General features: G+C 42.5%; 1 protein-coding gene across 5 annotated transcripts in view; it reads left to right on the forward strand.

The window, feature by feature from the left end:
• The first annotated feature begins 373 nt into the window (after positions 1–373).
• The window catches only part of SIN3A (SIN3 transcription regulator family member A), a 64,069-nt gene continuing 48,853 nt past the window's right edge, over positions 374–15,589 (forward strand). For 2 of the 5 annotated variants that reach the window (XM_004276327.4, XM_033440103.2), the window contains exon 1: positions 374–643. The gene's annotated coding sequence lies outside the window, so the exon portion shown is untranslated. Of the gene's footprint in view, positions 708–15,589 lie in introns of all 5 variants that reach the window. The other 3 variants (XM_033440100.2, XM_033440102.2, XM_033440101.2) reach the window with 2 other exon arrangements.

Genomic DNA, 15,589 nt, shown 5'->3' on the forward strand with positions numbered 1-15,589 from the left:
CGAGGGCGGGAGCGGAGTTGTTGGGCCTGTAGCTGAGAGGGCAAGGGGCGGGACATATGGAGTCCTCCAATGAGGCGTGAAGAGCTTCCCTGCCTCCTCCAATAGTGTTGCGGCTTGGGGGTGGGATTCAGCAAGTCGTCTCCAATAGGCGGGGTTGAGTTAGGGAAGCTCCCCGCCAATAGGGGCGTGGAGAAGGTGAGCGGCTTTTCCCCCCCCCCACTGCCCTCCCAGCCGGGGGGGAAGGGGCGGGTAGTCGGCAGCCAGGGTGCAGCGATTGGCTAAACCTTTGACAGGCGGATAGTACGGCCTGTGCGGAGCGAAGTTGAGTCTTCCCTCTGCGGGGCGGGCCGGGTGAGTGGGCGGGATTTCCCGGGTAACAGAGAAGCGGCCGCGGCGGTAGAGGCGGCGGAGACGGTTTCTCCATCTTCCCCCCCTCCCCTTCCCCCCTTGGAGTTTCCCTCCCTCCCTCCCTCCCTCCTTCCCAGTCTGGGCACTGGGGCCTGTGACCGCTTCGTTAGCGGAGAGGAGGCTGCCAGTCCGCTTTGGCGGGCCTGTGCCCCGCGCGTTTCTCGGGGCCTCCGTGCTGAGCCTGAGGCTCATGCTAGGAGGGACACGCAGTGAGAGCGGCCGAAGCAGCTTTGCGGTGAGAGCACGCCGGGCCGGGGTCGGGGCAGGGAGCCTGGTGGCGGGTAACGCCGGACTCGAGGGTGTGTATTTTTGGGGGGGGACTGACCTCCTCGGCTTCCCGTAGAGCAGGCGGGCGGGAGGCGTGTGGATGTGTGAGGGGGGTGGGGGGCGGAGCGGGGTAGCTCTCGGTGCGGGAGGGGGAGGAGAGCGTAGTCCCGGTGCGCGCGGAGGGGGCGGGCTCTCGCGCCGCCGCTCAGGGGCGGGGCCGGCGCGCGCGTGCGATTGTGGAGAAAGGGGCGGGGCTGGGCCCTGTGCTAAGTGCTGTTTGCGGTCGACCACCCCTCCGGTCTTCCCGGGTTGGGCGGGGCCTCGGCTGGGCGGCCTTGCACTGGCCTGCTGGGGTGAAGGGACGGCCTGGGGGGTCTCCCGCTTGTGGCTTCGGGGCGCGGCAGGGAGGGGGCGTGAAGTCCGCCTTCCTCCGCCTTCCCGGGATCCGGTTGGCCGGAGGGGCAGTATGGAGCGGCGATGCCACTCCCCCTGGTCGTCCTCCCCCTTCCGCGGGTTTCCGCCTCCTTGGCAAGTGAGGCGGGGCTCGGGAAAGCCCGCTGTCCGGTCTGGCTGGGAGTCGCGGCGCCTAGATCTGCCCCGCCCTACGTCTCTTTGGGGTGGGAGGGGCCCCCAGACTGCAAACTGTGGAGATGTCAGGGCTTTCTCTTGTGGCTCAGCCATGCCTTTTGCCTAGGGCACGAGGGTCAGGTGGCAGAGCTGTTGTGTCTGCTTTTCTTGGTGCAGCATGGATGGCACCATGCAGCCTGGACAGTGGGATCGTGGTCCCCGCCCCTCTCCTCTCGGTTGTAATTATTGGGGCGAGGTGCTCAAGGTCCTTTCGTTGCAGTCTGCGGTCGAGTGCTGCTCGTGCTGAGACCGTGCTTCCGCAGCGGTGATGGTGGGGGGAGGGGCAGAGACTCATCAGAGACTAGAAATGTGGCCGGGGACAACCTTTCCTGGAGTTCCCTTGATGTTGGGTTACCGTGGCTGTACGGGGCGGGGTTTCCTCTGAGCCAATGGGATGGTGGGTAGTTAGACTTCGCCACTATTTCGGTGCCTTAGAACTTCAAACCCAGTTAGCCAAGAAAAGGATGTGCAAACTCCTCTTCCCAAGGCTGAAATTTAGAAAAGGAAGGGTTGGACTTACATTATATTAAAAAAATGATCTTTTATAGAAGATGGTGATTTTTTTTTAAAACTCAGACTTTGAATGAAATACTCCAATTTCCTCAGCTTCTGCATTTTTGAATGCTTTAATTGTACTGGTGGTTCTGTTATTTAATTTCTCAAATAAATAAGTTGCAATTTAGGTAGCTTCAGGTGTTCTTGAAAAGTCTGCTTGTTTTATGTAATTCTGTTAGAACATCTAGACCACTTTCTATTTATATTCTATAAAACACTGTTCTTGCCCTATTTTTTTACAGAGAGTAGGGTGAAATCGAGGACTAGTGTAGCCTTGTGTATGTGACTTGTTGCCCTCCAACCTGTATTGGGAAATTGCCTTAGGACATTTCAAGTTTAATGAACCAGTTTAATTGAGGGTTTTGCTCTGAGTTGAGACATTATCTTTTCTTAAGAGAAATTACTTGTGTTTTCGATATTTTTCATGAGAAATTAAACAAGGAACAAATATGTTTATTTATGCACTAATATCTGAGCAAGCCCTCTGGCTAATTAGCTGAACTGAAGTTAAATTCTAGGTTTGTGCTTTGCTCAGTTGGGACTGAGAGCGTGGTGCCGTGTGCTATACTCATGTGAAGAGATTAAGTCTCACCTTCTTAGCTAAAGAAGTAGCAATGGCAACAGTAGCTTTTTAGTTTGGTTTATGGTGACTGTGGTAGAACTGGTGTGGAGGCAGAAAACCTGGGTGTTTTTCCTGATGCCATAAACTGACAAAGTTTGTGAAAAGAGTGGAGAATTTACCATTGGGAAAGTTTGGTCAACACATAATTGTACCTACCATTTGCAATGCTGTGTGCTGGGAAACATAAAAGACCTAATTTATACCCTTAAAGAATATGTTGGGACTTCCCTGGTGGTGCAGTGGTTAAGAATCTGCCAGCCAATGCAGGGAACACGGGTTCGATCCCTGGTCCGGGAAGATCCCACATGCTGTGGAGCAACTAAGCACGTGCACCACAACTACTGAAGCCCGCGTGCCACAACTACTGAAACCTGCGAGCCACAACTACTGAGCCCACGTGCCACAACTACTGAAGCCTGCGTGTCAAGAGCCTGTGCTCCGCAACAAGAGAAGTCACCTCAATGAGAAGCCCGCGCACCACAACTACAGAAAGCCTGCATGCAGCAACAAAGACCCAACGCAACCAAAAATAAATAAATAATGTTAGTTATTTAAAAAAAAAAAAGAATATGGTGTCTGTTGGCGAACCAGAGTCAGAAGTCCCACATAGGCTTTAAGAATTCAAGTAAGAGCCTGGATATGCTGTATTAGGAAAGTTTTCATAAATGCTTTTTCTCTCTTCAAATATCAGTATCATATACTATAGTTTTGTCAGAGTCAGAGACCCTAGAGAGATTTGCATTTTGTAATTAAGATGTTTTCACCTAAAGAGTAAAAAAAAATTTATTTTTTTTTATTTTTTAATTTTTTTGCGGTACGTGGGCCTCTCACTGTTGTGACCTCTCCCGTTGCGGAACACAGGCTCCGGACGCGCAGGCTCAGCGGCCATGGTTCACGGGCCCAGCCGCTCCTCGGCATGTGGGATCCTCCCGGACCGGGGCACGAACCCGTGTCCCCTGCATCGGCAGGCGAACTCTCAACCACTGCGTCACCAGGGAAGCCCCAAAATTTTATTTTTTTAAGGAAGGTGGTGTGTAGTAATTTGATAAAATTCCTGGCAAAGCATAGTCATGTTTACATCTTAAGTGCAAACAGACAAGATACTGGAGGGCTATTCGAGGCAGATATTAATGGCTGTGAATTTTAGTTGGAATTAAAAGATTATGTCCATGGCATTCAGTAATCTAGTGCAGTGCTTTCAAAGGCTTTCTTACTCTTCTGGATAACTCCATCAACCAAAAGTTTGTTAAGCTTTATTTTCTGTAGATTCTTATATAGATGATGTTAAATGCTTTTTCAAACTACACCCTCTGTCTCCTTGAATAATAATAAGAGAACTTAACATTTATCGAGCCCTTTACTACCCCCCAGGCACTGAGTTAAGTATTATATATTTATTAATCTGTTTAATCTTCACTACAACCCTATGTAGTGGGTACTACGAAATCTATGTTTTAAAGGTGAGGAAACAGTGGGAAAGAGAAGTTAGACATATGCTAAGTGGCTAATCCAGAATTCGAACCCAGACATTCTGGTTCCAGAGTCCACACTCTTAATGCTATACTTCAGCTGCCTCTGGTCTAAGGGTAGTAAATGGAGAAGGAGCAGCGTGGGGTTTTTTTTTCCCCCACTTGTGGTAAAACATATATAATGTAAAATTTATGATTTTATCTATTTTTTAAATGTACAATTCAGTGATATTAAGTACATACACATTGTTGTGCAGTCATCACCATCATCCACATTTTGTTTATCTATTCATGTGTTGATAGACGTTTGGGTCGTTTCCACTTCTTGGCTATTGTGAGTAATGCGGCTGTGAACATGGGTGTATAAATATCTCTTCAAGTACTTGCTTTGAATTCTTTTGGATATATACCCAGAAGTGGAATTGCTAGGTCATATGGTAATTTTATGTTTAATTTTTGGAGGAAGCAGCAATGTGCTTTTTTTTTTAAATATTTATTTATTTGGTTGCATTGGGTCTTAGTTGTGGCACGCAGGATCTTTGTTGCCGCATGAAGGATCTTAAGTTGCGGCATGCAAACCCTTTGTTGCCGCATGTGGGATCTAGTTCCCTGATCAGGGATCAAACCCAGGCCCCCTGCATTGGGAGTGTGGAGTCTTAGCCACTGGACCACCAGGGAAGTCCCCAGCAATGTGCTTTTGAAAGCACATTGGGGGAAAAGATTGGGATTCAGGTTCTAAAGGTAAATTGAGTCAACATGCATTCTTTTTTAAAATTTATTTATTTGGCTGTGTTGGGTCTTAGTTGTAGCACGTGGGATCTTTCATTGTGGTGTGCAGGCTTCTCTCTGGTTGTGGTGCGCAGGCTCCAGAGCACGTGGGCTCAGTAGTTGCAGCGTGAGGGCTTATTTGCCCAGTGGCATGTGGGATCTTAGTTCCCTGACCAGGGATTGAATCCGCATCTCCTTTATTGGAAGGTGGATTCTTAACCACTTGACCACCAGCGAAGTCCCTCAGCATGCGTTCTTTTTTTTTCCTCTTAATTTATTTAATTAATTTATTCTTGGCTGCATTGGGTCTTCGTTGCTGTGCATGGGCTTTCTCTAGTTGCGGTGAGCGGGGGCTACTCTCCGTTGCGGTGCGCGGGCTTCTCATTGCAGTGGCTTCTCTTTGTTGCGGAGCACAGGCTCTTGGCGCGTGGGCTTCAGTAGTTGTGGCTCGCAGGCTCTAGAGCACAGGCTCAGTAGTTGTGGCGCATGGACTTAGTTGCTCGACGGCATGTGGGATCTTCCCCGACCAGGGCTTGAACCTGTGTCCCCTGCATTGGCAGGCAGATTCCTAACCATTGCGCCACCAGGGAAGCCCTCAACATGCATTCTTGACCACCTTTTTTTTTAATTGAAGTATAGTTGATGTACAATATTATGTAAGTTTCAGGTGTACAACAGAGTGATTCACAATTTTAAAGGTTATTGAGCATCTAAAATAGCTCTGGACTGACACAGGAAGAGTCTCTGTTCCCAAGAAGTTTACAGTCTTAGAAGGAAAGGTAAATATACATATAATATGATTTTACTACACATCAGTGTAGGTTGAGTGCATAAGAGTCAAGTGCAAAGAGCTGTAAGGAATTCAGAGGAGAGCCCACCTTTTGGTGGGAAGAGGAAGAGGGGACACTGAATGAGAAACAGGAGGGAGGAGTCTGAAATCATACATCTAGTTTAAGGGAGTTGTTAGGCTCAAAATACCCCCAGAGAGTGCTTTGGAATGTTAGAAGGGGTGGCATTGTATTGAAAATGGCACATGAATTGTCTCTCTTCCAGAGTTTGTGCATCCTGTTCTCTTCAGTTCGCAGATGTGATTGCTTCTACTGCTTTGGAAGGTAGTTAAGAATCACAGTGAAGAAATTATGGACTTGGCATAACTTGTTGCTGTCAAGCTGAAGATATATTATTATTAATATGGTCAACTATTATTTCCTAATACTTCTTTTCTTTCACATGCCTTCCTGTTTCTGCTACTTTAATAAGTGAGTAGTAGAGGTAGTATCTTAGGATTTTAATCTTTTTCTTGTTACAGTTTAAGTAATTAATTCTGGGTGTTTGTTTTTTGTTGAGGTTAAGGTCAAATAATGAAATTCATCTAGCAGCATACTTGGGTAGTCTGAATCAGGGTTCTGCCATTATTACATTATATTCTTTCCAAATGTCTCAAGGAGTTTTGTTTTTCTGACAGACATCTTTCTTTTTAAATATGAATTTTAATTGTCTTTATACAGTTATCTGTTCGATTGTCTTTTAACAACACATTACAAAAAAAACTTTGACTTTCTTTAGTTTTGTAACTTTCTTTTGGGATCTTTCTTCAAAAGACACGCCCCCCCCAAAAAACAAAACAAAACAAAACAAAAAATCACACAAAAGACATGCCCAGTGGGATTTGTTGTCAGTTATAACCAAATGCAGATTTTTTTTTTTTTTTGTCCTTGTATATTTGCAGGTCAACAACCTGATACTGGTTTTCATCAGGGAGAGCTATACAGTGGCTCACAGTTCATCTAGATTGGGACTTTACTTTCTTGATAGCCTCAGTGCCTAGGACAATGCTGGCACACAGGTGATAGATAAGTAGTTTACAGCCTGAACTCTGTTGGCATTTTAAAGTTTGCTAACTAGAGGATACCTCTGTTTAGTTGGCAGTTGGCTTCAAAATTAGTTAGGCGTTTATTGGTAGCAGTTCCTAACTGATACATCTCTTTTTTGCCCCTCCCTTCTTTTGCTTTTGTACTCCTCACCCCCTCTTCTGTGTGTGTGCCTGCATGTTACTTGTATTTATCAGCTTCGTGGCAATGGATGTTTCCTCAGTCCTGCTGGTATCCTCCAGGTGCCAGGCTTATTGACTTGCAGGCTGTTGAAGGATATATGGAGCCACAGTCTCTTGTCTGCAGCTCTGAAATGCAAGAATTTTTGTTTGTTTGTTTTTTGGTAAGTTTGGTTCCACAACTAATTTAGGGGGACAACCTGTTCTACGCTGTCCCACTTGGTACAGAAATGTGAACGTGCGTGATTATAGAGAGCTACTCTATGCGCCGTATTAGCTTTCCAAAATCTAAACAATACTGATAACTCTCAAATTTCTGTCTCTCGCTGGGGACCTCTCCTTTGTACTGTAGATGAACAAATCCAGTGGCCCACTTCATATTTCCTCTTGGATATCTAACAGGCATCTTTGACTTCTCTCTTTTTCACACGTGGTCTATCAGCAAATAAATACTATTTGCTCTCTATTCAAAATACTATCCAGAATTTGACCAACTTGATACCACCCCCTAGCCCCCAACTACAGCAATGAGTGCCACTAACATCTCTAGCTTGGGTTATATCAGTAGCACCTTAACTGTTCTCTTTGCTTTGTTATTGCCCCTCTTCAGTCTGTTCTTAACATATTGATAGCAACCCAAGTGATTCTCTGCTTAAAACCCTCCAACGGCTTCCCATTTCAGTCTGAGTTCTTATTATGACCTACGAGAACAAACACGGTATGCTCCCTATCTACTACCCCCAACTCCATTACCTCTCTGACTTCATTTCCTACTAGTCTCTCTTTCCTCCATTCTGCTCCAACTACGTGGCCTTTTTGCTTTTCTCGGAAAATACCAAGCACATATGTATATCAGAGTCTTCGTGTTTGCTGTCCCCTCTGCCTATAATGGTTCTTCTACTGATTTCTACATGGGTAACTCCTTACTTCATTTACTCAAAAGTTACTTTATATTAGTGAGGTACTCTTTGGTCACCCTTGTCTAAAATTTCAAAAATCTTCTGCTTTTTCTTCTTAGCACTTGTCACTGTCTGATATTCTGAACACTGTTTATTATCTTGTTGTCTATTTCTCCCACTAAAATGTAAACTTCCTGAGGGAGGAGAGTTTTGTTTTATTTACATCTACATCCCTAGCTCCCAGAACAATTCCTGGCACATAGTATGTGCTCAGTAAATATTAGAGGATGCATGCATGTGTGAATGAATGATTTGGTTTCCATCACAGCAAAGCACTATGCTAAGCACGGTGGAGGATACAAAGATGGTTAAAAGTTTGTGTGCCCATGTCTGTGTAGGGGCAGAAATATAGCTAATAGGATAGAGGCGGTATGAGGTGAGTGACACATCTATCATCTTAAGAACTACCTTGCGTTCTATTCTTTATAATGCTTTCTTTATAGCTTCGGCTAGTGTATCTTCTGTTACACTTAGTCTTGTTTTATACCATTCCTAGTTAGTTTATAGAAACCTTGTCACACAAACTAAATGTTAATGTCCTTGAGAATAGGTATACACAATGATTTCCGTCTTTTATATTCCCCTACTATTATACTTAATTTTTTAAAAACTTCAAAAAAATTTATTTATTTGGCTGCGCCAGTTCATAGTCGCAGCACATGAGATTTTTAGTTGTGGCATGCAGGATCTTTAGTTGTGGCATGCGGGATCTAGTTCCCTGACCAGGGATCGAACCCGGGCCCCCTGCATTGGGAGTGTGGAGTCTTAACCACTGGACCACCAGGGGAGTCCCTAAACTTTTCATTTTGAAATAATTTTAGGCTTAAAAGAAGTTGCAAAAAATAATACAAAGAATTGCCATAGTACAGTGATCAAATCAGAATGTGAACATTGATATAATTATTAATATCTTTTGAATTGAACCAAATATTTTCTTGTCCATATTCTACCTATAACATCAGTGTCAGTTAGACCCAATATTAGTTTTTGAGTTTCTTTTTGAGCAGTATTAACTACTTGTAAAGATTTATATTTAATGACTTTATTCTTTATTAGAGGTCTTCAGAAGAACGAAGAGAAAATTTACTTATTTTCTTTTTAATGGAATAAACTCATTTTAGCTATTACCGCTTATACATCTGACCTATATTGTAGGATATTGATGATCTTAGTTATCCTATATCTTGAAATGTTTTGGTCTTTTATCATCTTAGGAATTACTTTAGCATTACTCATCAATTATTCCCAACTGTGCTAAAAAAAAAAACTAAAATAATAAGAAAATGGAAGAATGATGAATTGCCTAGAAGGATGATGCAGTAGTAAAATAAGTCATCACTACTTCAATTTTCTTACTTCTTTGCCCAAAGCATTACAGCATCTTTCGAGAAAGTGTACAAGAAGTTGGGGGATGCCATCTTAAACATTATGTAAGATGTTACCATTTGGGGTGAAAAGGATATGAAAGTTCTTTATACTACTGTTTTTACAGTTTTTTTACATTTTCATTCAACATGTTTGATAACCCGTAATCTTTCGTTTTCCTCTAATAATGGCAAAGACAAGAAAACTAACAGGAAGACATTTCACAGTTATTAGAGGAACTAATAGATGAAAGCAGTGCAACTGATAGCAACACTGTAGGCTGTAATGATGATGGTAGAATTGATTGTATAAGCCAAGCTGCAGACTTTGAGTCTTCAGATGACAGTATCCTAGATGAATTTTCTCAAACTGAAGAATTTATGAGTGGACAATATACTTCTGAGGGCGGGGTGTGGGCGGGGAGTATGATGTCCTCATCGAGGAATCATTCAACAGGAAGGACTTCAGAAGGCAATATTTTCTTTCTTTCTTTCTTTCTTTCTTTCTTTCTTTCTTTCTTTCTTTGGCTGTGCCGGGTCTTAGTTGCAGCATGCGGGAATCTTCATTGTGGCATGCAGGATCTTCGTTGTGGCATGTGGGATCTAGTTCCCTGACTAGGGATGGAACCTGGGCCCCCTGCATTGGGAGTGTGGAGTCTTAGCCACTGGACCACCAGGGAAGTCCCCAGAGTGCAATATTTTCAAGAAGAATCCAAACCATTCCAATTTGCTAAAAGCATGTACAATGGTGTTCTTTCATCTTTTATGATGTTTTTATACCAAAACTTACTTGATGTGGTTTGTAAGTGGACAGATGCCAAAGACAGGTGTGTGTACGGAGGTGACTGGAAGGAAACATGTAGAAATGAAAAAGAAAAATCATTGGATTGATAGTTTAATTGGTATTTATTAGTCTAAAACTGAGAACGCTTGCATTTGTGGAGCGTAGAAGATGATCGTCCTGGGCTTCCCTGGTGGCGCAGTGGTTGGGAGTCCGCCTGCCGATGCAGGGGATGCGGGTTCGTGCCCGAGTCCGGGAAGATCCCACATGCCACGGAGCGGCTGGGCCTGTGAGCCATGGCTGCTGAGCCTGTGCGTCCGGAGCCTGTGCTCTGCAACGGGAGAGGCCACAACAGTGAGAGGCACCGCAAAAAAAAAAAAAAAAAAAAAAAAAAGATGATCGTCCTCTCTTCAGCAAAATTAAGAAGTAAGTTTTCAAAGTTGTGTTTGATCATGTGAGGGGGGGAAAAAAAAAACCCAAGAGTGACAGTAAGCTAGAACTTTACTTGAGATTTACGTGAAATCTAGAATCAAAGTTTATAGAATGGCTATGTTCCAAGTTCATCCATGACAGTTGATGACTAGTCAGTTCCATTGTAAAGAATAGTGCCTGTTTTGGGTATTTATATCTTCAAAACCAGGAAAATACGGAATAAAAATTTGGATTTGCTGTTCAAATTCTTTTTTTAAATTAACTAATTAATTTATTTTAAAATTAATTAATTTATTTTTGGCTGTGTTGGGTCTTCATTGCTGTGCACAGGCTTTCTCTAGTTGTGGCGAGCGAGGGCTACTCTTCTTTGCGGTGTGCTGGCTTCTCATTGCGTTGGCTTCTCTTGTTGCGGAGCACAGGCTCTAGGCGTGTGGGCTTTGGTAGTTGTGGCGCACGGGCTTAGTTGCTCCGCGGCATGTGGGATCTTCCTGGACCAGGGATCGAACCCGTGTCCCCTGCATTGGCAGGCGGATTCTTAAACACTGCGCCACCAGGCAAGTCCTAAATTCTTACTAAAATTTCTAATAAAGGTATTTTTAGCCCAAATGATAAATGATAATGCAATGATAAGTTTTTGTGGTATACTGAGGGTTAAAGGTGAATCACATGTCGTAAAGAAAGCAGTGTTATTGTCTGCATATACAAAATAATTGTCCTGAGTCACCTTGTTAAAAATTGTTGTTACACTGTAGTATGACGTAACTCCACCAAAGTTCACAGAAGGTATATGTCAAATGGGATTGTCATTATATTATATCGTTTCTCAACCTTGGCACTATTGATATTTTGGGCTGAATGATTCTTTGTTGTGGGGGGCTATCCTGTACACTGTAGGATGTTTGGCAACATCCCTGGCCTCTATTCATGAGATGCCAGTAGCACCCCTCTCCTGGAATTGTGACAACCAAAAATGTCTTCCAACATTGCCAAATGCGCCCTGGGGGCAAAATCTCCCCAGGTTGGGGGACCACCTCATCAGAAGAATGTGAAACTACTTTCAGGGGAGGCTTGGGTATCAGATATTATGGTGTTTTGAGAAGAATGGGTTGTTAATTTTGTTGAGTGATTATTTTGAGTAGTATGGGAAATATAAATAGATTGACTTTTTCATTCTGGAACACTTTTTTCATTTTCTAGCAGATTTAAATCCAGAAGTGGATCTTTGGACAGATTTTGAAGTAGACTGTGGCAGGCAGTTTTACTGGGTTGAAATAATTACATTCACTTAATGCTTTGATAAAAATTTCTTTGCTTTTGAAGAGAAGCCTTCCATTTTTTCAAGAGTATTCATTGAAATAAACTGACCAGGGCACAATTTTATGTGATTTCATGTGATGTTGACCACCAGGAAGAGAATAATTTCAGATTTTTTTCTTATATAAATAAAAGAACTTTAAAGTGTGCCTAATTCAAGATAATATCAACACAAAATCAAGAGGCACTAAAGGGTCAACCATAAATTAAATGCATTTCAAAAAGAAAGCGTGTAGACTTAAAACCCTCTGTAATAAGGTGGTTTGTTCCATACACACTGTTACTTTGAACTTATCTTGACTGAAATAATTCTATTGTTTCCATTTAAGCCAATTTGTGAAATTTAATTTAAATGAAAATATTCTTTAAAGTTGGATTTTCCATTTGGATTCTAATAATTATGGAGAGATGTCTGGATATTTAGGAGGCCAACTCTTTATTGTGATTAAAGACATTTAGGTTGTAAAACTAGAAAGTTGGTTTTTATTTTTCTTGTTCTGAAAGGATTAGCTTTTACCTCTGCCCTTCTAACATTTGTCCGAAACGTGTCACATTCGCTCGTCAGTTGTCTTGCCCTACTCCAGAATACTCCCCTGCAATATCAGAATTATCCTGCTCTAGTTACTTTATTTGGGAATTATGATTTCTTTGCCTGATGATTTGGAGCTATTCCCACTTTTTATTATAACACATGGCCAGATGACTATGTAGTGTTCTGTGCCATTGTTTGTTCACATTAGTCTCTCTTTACTAGTTTCTGTCCCTCAAAGTGCCTTTATTTTTGGCTTTTTAAATTCCGTCTTCTTAGACTAGTGTTTTGATAACAGGGTAAACTTCAGATCTGAAACAGTTGGAGACTGTAGTGGCAGACGAAAATCATGTCAGCTGAAGCAGGACTTGAAAGTAGTTTTCTGTCTTGTGGCTCCATCATTTGGCATTCAAATACTTACATTTCTGCTCCAGATTGATCATGTATTCCAAGGAGAAAGGGTCTATCTACCATCTTGTTCCTTTAACCAGCTATGTGACCTTGAAAACGTCACTTAATTTCTTTGAGTATTAGTTTGCCTCTAAATAGGAGGCTTCTGGGTGTGCTCGTGTGACAGGACAGTTGTGAGGAGCACATCAACTGATAGCAGTTAGATATGGAAGACTTGATTGTTGTGGATCAGGAAATGTCCTATTCAGTGCTGGTGCCCCAACACTAAAGCACAGGGCCTGGCACTCGGGAATTATTTGTGGGGCGAATGAATTGGCAAAGATTTTAAATAGCTGTTTATTGCCTGTAAGTCCAAAGTTACTGTAATATTTTAATTTCATCCTGTATCCCCCATGCCCTAATTCATCCCTAATTTTCAAGATATAACTAAACATTTACCTTCTCCGTAGACTCTTTCTCACTGTACACACTTCTTCTCCCTCCCAAGTTTCTAGTGCTCATTAGTACCACTTGTGAACTAGTTTGTATTGTTAGCTTATCCTTCCAAGATTTGGTATAATTTTATAGTTGACACCCATATATACACACTACCTGGATTTTACCATTACCATTTTTACAGTACTTCCTTTATCATATCCATCTATCCATTCTTCCATCTATCAATCCAAACTGATTTCTTGATGGTATTCTAAGTACATTTCAGACATTATCTTTTTTTCAGGCCCTTGAAAGTGAAAGCGTGGTGTCCTGGCCACTGGACCGCCGGAGAATTCCTTACACTTTCGTCTAAGTACCTGAGCATGCATTTCCTTATCTAGAGTTCAATGCTTGTTTCTAGCCTTTTCCTTTTGATGCAGATTTATATACAATGAAATGCACAAATCTTAAGAGTACATTGTGTATGTGTTGAGATCACCCTGTATATATTCTGTAGCTTATTCTTTTCACTTATTATGTCCAGGACAGCTTTCCTTGTAGATGAACCCTGATCTTTCTAATTGCTACATAGTTTTCCTAATATGGATGGATCAAGTTTATTTAGCTATTGATAGACATTTAAATTTTTTATACTTTGCTGCAGTAAATATATTTGGCAGATGTATAGTATAGAGACCTAGAAGTGGAGTTGCTAGGTGATTAAAGGGTATGCACATTTTCAATTTAATTAAAAAATTTAATAAAAGCCTGCAAGTTGCCAACCAAATAGTCTATAACAATTAAAACTTACACCAGTAGTGTTTCCCTGCATTCTCACCTACGCTGAATATCATCATTCTCTTAATTTTTGGCAGTTCCTTTGGGAAATCGTTTTACTTTATATTTCTTTGAATACTAGTGAGGCTGTATATGGTCTTTCCAACTAGTTTTTAAGCTTTTCTAGGGCAAGGGCTGAGATCATCTACCACCTTCATATCTGCTCCCTGAGTACTTGCTAACTGAATGGATGAGTGCTGCCAAAGCATTCCTGCTGTTGGGTTGAGGCTGAAGAAGGGATGAATGAGCTAAGTGTGTGAGACGTTAAAGCTGAAGTTGCTCAATGCATGTGTGTGTTAAATAAATAAAGGAACTCTTCTTTCCTCCTTGTTTTCTCCTCTTCTGTGTGAGGCAGGATAGTGAGGTAGTTAAGAATCCAGGCTCTGGGGACTTACCTGGTGGTCCAGTGGTTAAGACTCCACGCACCCAATGCAGGGGGCCTGGGTTCGATCCCTGATCGGGGAACTAAGATCCCACATACCGCAACTAAGCCCACATGCGCTGCAGCTACTGAGCCTGTACGCTCTAGGGCCCTCGTACTGCAACTAGGGAAGCCCGCACGCCAAAACTAGAGAGCCCAAACACCACAATGAAGAGCCAGTGCAGCCAAAATAAATTAATTAATTAATTTTTTAAAAAGGATATACTTCTGTATTCAATTAAAAAAAAAAAAAAAGAATCCAGGCTCTGGAGACAGATTTTGTGGATTCATATCCCAGCTTTGCCTTTTAGCTGTGCAACCTTGGGCAATTTTAATCTTTGTGTTTCAGTTTTCTCATTTATAACATAGAGAATAGTAGTACCTTGCTTATAGGGTTGTTGTAGGCATTAAATTATTATTGGTAAATTGTATAGAATGGTGCTTGGCATTCAGTATATGCTGTTATTATGTTAACTATGTTATCTTTCCCTTCTGCATGTACAGTATTTGAGCATCTGTGATGAGTGTCTGGAATGTGACAGTTGAAAAGGACTCTACCTTGAAGCTTATAGACTTGAGGCTTGTTTAGGGGAGTGGGAAGACACTTGACAGGCCTGGATGATAGGGTGGGGACTGAAAGGATGTAATTGGTAAGTTAAATTGTCCCCCCAGTGAGTAAGGAAGAATTTTGAAGGCCAAGTTAAGGAATTTAGGTTGTTATTGTTGTTTTGTTTTGGGGGGGGTTTTGTTTGTTTGTTTTTGGTTTTTGGGTTTTTTTGGCTGTGCTGCACGGCTTGAGATCTTAGTTCCCTGACCAGGGATTGAACCCAGACCCTCAGCAGTGAGAGTGCCGAACCTTAACCACTGGACCACCAGGGAATTCCTGGATTGTTTTCTTAAGTGATGGGAAGCCATCACTTAAGATGATGGATTTACAGCTGGATTGGATTTGTATTTGAGACCAACTTTTTTTTTTTTAATATTTATTTATTATTTATTTATTTTGGCTGCGCTGGGTCTTAGTTGCAGCTTGCAGGATCTTCACTGCGGCATGCAGGATCCTTAGTTGCGGCATGCATGCAGGATCTAGTTCCCCAACCAGGGATCAAACCCAGGCCCCCTGCATTGGGAGCGCGGAGTCTTACCCACTGGACTACCAGGGAAGTCCTGAGGCTGACCATTTTGAAAGCAGTGTAGAGGGTAGACTAGATGGGAGAGAGGCTGGAGGGTGTTGGTAACAATTGAGGTAAGGGATGATAAGGTCTTGAAATGAGGGCGTGTCTGTATGGCTAGAGAAGAAGCAATTGATTTGAGAACCACTTCGGGAATAGAATTAAGAGTGGTTATTGTTAAAGAAG

This window comes from Orcinus orca, chromosome 2 (genome assembly GCF_937001465.1).
Source record: "Orcinus orca chromosome 2, mOrcOrc1.1, whole genome shotgun sequence".
Classification (NCBI taxonomy): domain Eukaryota; kingdom Metazoa; phylum Chordata; class Mammalia; order Artiodactyla; family Delphinidae; genus Orcinus; species Orcinus orca.